This window comes from Pogonomyrmex barbatus, unplaced genomic scaffold, assembly GCF_055798465.1.
Source record: "Pogonomyrmex barbatus isolate J1 unplaced genomic scaffold, ASM5579846v1 scaffold1, whole genome shotgun sequence".
Classification (NCBI taxonomy): Eukaryota; Metazoa; Arthropoda; class Insecta; order Hymenoptera; family Formicidae; genus Pogonomyrmex; species Pogonomyrmex barbatus.
This window is the reverse complement of record NW_028297098.1, coordinates 11,434,769-11,438,626: the sequence shown is the minus strand read 5'-3', so window position 1 is coordinate 11,438,626 and position 3,858 is coordinate 11,434,769. Positions and strand designations below refer to the sequence as shown.

General features: G+C 28.3%; 1 long non-coding RNA gene across 3 annotated transcripts; it reads left to right on the top strand.

Moving 5' to 3' along the window:
• The first annotated feature begins 930 nt into the window (after nucleotides 1–930).
• On the top strand, nucleotides 931–3,558 carry LOC148938136 (uncharacterized). 3 transcript variants are annotated; one of them, XR_016139152.1, is made up of 4 exons: nucleotides 931–2,431; nucleotides 2,664–2,788; nucleotides 3,047–3,122; nucleotides 3,230–3,558. It is a non-coding gene; the product is annotated as an uncharacterized LOC148938136 (long non-coding RNA). The 3 variants fall into 3 exon arrangements; XR_016139153.1 differs by lacking the exon at nucleotides 931–2,431 and having other exon boundaries at nucleotides 2,518–2,788; nucleotides 3,068–3,122; XR_016139151.1 differs by lacking the exon at nucleotides 931–2,431 and having other exon boundaries at nucleotides 2,518–2,788.
• Nucleotides 3,559–3,858: the final 300 nt, after the last annotated feature.

Below are 3,858 nucleotides of genomic sequence, written 5' to 3'. Positions count from 1 at the left end.
TGGATGTTTTGGATGTAAAATTTCCTTCCACATATTATCAAAATTTAATTTGGAAAGATTTTACTTCTCTTCCATTGTAAAATCTAATGGCAATCCATTCTTTCTTTAAAGCATCTTCATCAACACTACCTATAGTTTTAGCTATAAAAGAAACATCATTAAATGAAGTTTCTCTATCAGTATTGAATAAGCTTACAAAAGATCTAAAAACTTGTAATTTTAATAAAAATTTATTATTTATCGGTAATCTTTTACGAATTTCTTCTGCAGCAGTTACATAAAACATCAAGCAATTTTTTCGAACAGTTGTAACTGCGTCTTCGTGTTCCTTGCATCAGTAATTTGTAAAAATATTCTTCGCATTCTGTACCTAAATTAATTTTATGAAGAATTTTGTGATTCTCTGATAAAGAGAAAACTGTGTTTACAGAAAAAGGTTTTAAATATTCATCTTTTAAAAAGTTTCGGCAAATTTGAAAAAGAAATTGTAAAGATTTTGGCTGCAATAAATGAATTCGTGTTTCTGATGCTTGAAAAAATGCATTGAATGCGTTAAAGAAATTTAAAACGTATTTTAAAAAAAGAAAATAGGTTTTTGTTTCAATATTATCCATTATAGACAACAGATGTTCTCCATGTTGTGTTTTTTCACTTACAATCATTTCGATAAAAAAATATTTAATTGTTTCCCAAGATTCCAGAAGTCTTTCTACATATAAGTAATGAGAAAGCCAGCGTGTATCACATAATTTTAACAATTTGTGATTTGTTTCTTGGAAACACTCAGAAAATTCATTGTAAACAGATAATTGTTTGGGGCTATTGTTAATAAAATTAGAAGTTTTTCGTAAAAATTCTTCGCAAAATTCTGATATTTTATTACATGCAGCATGCGCTATTAATGCGGCTGAATGGCAAGGATATGTAAATGTTAATAAATGTGGACATACTTCTTCTAACTTTTTTTTAAATGATGAAAATTTTCCTATCATGATAGATGCATTGTCGCATGATAGGGCTATAATATTTAAAAATGGTATTTTCATTTTCCATATTTCACATTTAAATGCTTGAAACAATTTTTCTGCGCTGGAATTTTTAGCATCAATATTAATTAATTTAACTAATTGTGAACGAACATCTAATGTCTCCGGGTCAACGTATCGTACATAAAAGCCATCCATTTAGTATTACAAATATCAGATGTTTCGTCAATAAATAGTGAAAATTTTGTGTTCTGAATTTTGTTAACGACACGTTCGGTTTCAATTGGGCATAAAACGTTTGTAATAATATTTTTACATTTTGTACGACCCATGCTCATGCTTTTTAATATATTAGGATCTTTTCCTATATGTTGAAAAAAATGAAGAATCTCTTTTGCAGTTTGATGAGAAATATTTTTATCGGCAATTAATGCGGCATATCTAATTTCTGCTAACTTTTTACGCTCATCAAACGACAAAAGTGATTCATTATCTTCCGTTTGCAAATTTTGATTTGATTTATTTATCTCAATGAAACTTTTATATTTATCTAAATGTCCTTTGGATTCTGCGTGACGATATATTTGTGCTAAACCACCAATAATAATTTTATTGCAAATGGAACAAAAAGATAAATTTGCATTGTTAGGTACTTTTCGTAACCAACATTTAAATTCTTCGATATTTAACCATTTCTGTTGAAAAACTAGTTGATATTTTTTTTTATTTTTCATCATTGTTAGGTAATGATGATCCTTTTTTAAGATTATTTTTATGACATGCAGAATCTGCATGGCGAGAAATTAATGAACTACATGAAAAATTTTTATTGCAAATGCTATAATGATACTGACTATTATTACTTGGTACTTCGCGTATCCATGATTGATCTATTATCAGTAAGCCAAGCTTTTATAAAGCTTTGTTTACATTTTTTGATTGATTCGTCACACATTTTCATATCAATTATAAAAGGACAAAAAAATCGAAAAAAGATAAAAAGAGAAATAGAAATATAATATGAAAATTATATGTATGCGTGTGTCACGGAAAGAAATCAGGATTCTGTTATTTGTCAAAATATTTTACGATCCTAAATCATCTCTCTCCGTATACGTATATGTATATATATATATATATATATAAAATATGTGTGTGTGTGTGTGTGTGTGTGTGTGTGTGTGTGTGTGCGCGCGCGCGCGTGTGTGTAAATGTGTATATGGAAAGCTAGATCTTTTAATCTCGAAAATATTCTTCAATATTAAAAAGTCAAGATGTATAGAACACGACACACGATGTGATCGAAAGACGGTACACGAAGTCACTGAAAGACAAATGAAATTGTCGCGCATCATGAGATAAACAATGGAAAATCGAGATCGTTGTTTCTTTCTTATTCGGCAACACAGCGAGCATACTCGACGACGCCGTTTGTGAAATGACAGGTTAGTTACAATTTATTATTATTTAAGAAATATAAATCACATTTTCAATCTAATTTAATATGCTTCATTATCATATGCGTGTGCCTGCGTGCGTGCGTGCGTGTGTGTGCGTGCGTGCGTGCGTACGCGTGTATGTGTGTACGCGTGTATTAAAATTTTATCATTATCTGATATCAGTAGTATAATCAGTAGTATAATAATGTTACTATTATATAGTTTATGTATTTTACAGAGCAAAAGAAAAAGTTTGCTGATATGCTGCAACAGCAGCAGAAACAGCATAAGCTGCAGATGCAGCAATTAAGAGAGCAGCATGAGCTGCAATTGCAACAGCTGCGGGAGCAAGTAAACTTGCTGGTAAGAGAAAGAACGCTTTTGCTGACAAATATAAAAATTTGGACAGATACTGATATGTAAATAATTTTATTGGATCTTTAAAATGATTATCTGTGAAATCTGTTATATTCAAATCGGTTGCTAGATCAGAAATTTGTGAACATTATTATATTTAAGTGTCTTACATAATAATATTGATGGTCCAATAAAATTATTTCCAGATCTGTATCTGATTAATTTGTAATTTTTAGATTTTTCAACAAAAGTTTTTTTATACAGAAACAACAACCGCAACAGCAGAAACAACAACCGCAACAGCAGCAGCAGCAACAGCAGCAGCAGCAGCAAGATAATGGTATTATTTATTGAAATAATTATATATATATAAATACACACATATATGTCATGTATAATACATATATATGTAAACATATTAATATTTTGACATTTAATTATTTTCAGTGCTTTATAGATGAAATGATGGTGGGCGCTCCCGTGCAAAATGGGCAACGAGGAGGGTTTATGCGATATAGTTGAAGGGGGGGCCGGAGAGGAGAAAGAGGCCCGGAAGAAAATGGAGAAGGAAGAGACCGGAGAAAAAATACAGAAAAAAATATAATTATAAAAAAATATTATTATTTTAAATAAAAAATATAAAAATACAAACATTTTATTATTTAAAATAATTTACAGTTTATTAAACAGTTCATTAAAATCGTAAAAACTTAATAAAATAAATTAATTAAAATTTATTTTATTCCACAACACAATTAAAATTTATTGTCCCATATTTATACAACCAAATAAAAATTAAATTTATTCAAAAAGAACTAGATATCTTTAAAATTGACTAAAATCTCTTCTCTAAAAAGTTATTAATAATAATTATTTTACATTAACTATTTTATCCTTCCTAGTTTTTCTAAATTCGAAAATATTTTTATAAATAATAAAAATATAATTTATTAATCCCTGATACAAAAGGTAAAATAAATAAAATTATCTTCCTTACATTAAAACTTTTTTATTTACATTACTTAACTTTATAATTACAAAAAATTATTTCTTCATTTATTACTATAACTAATTTC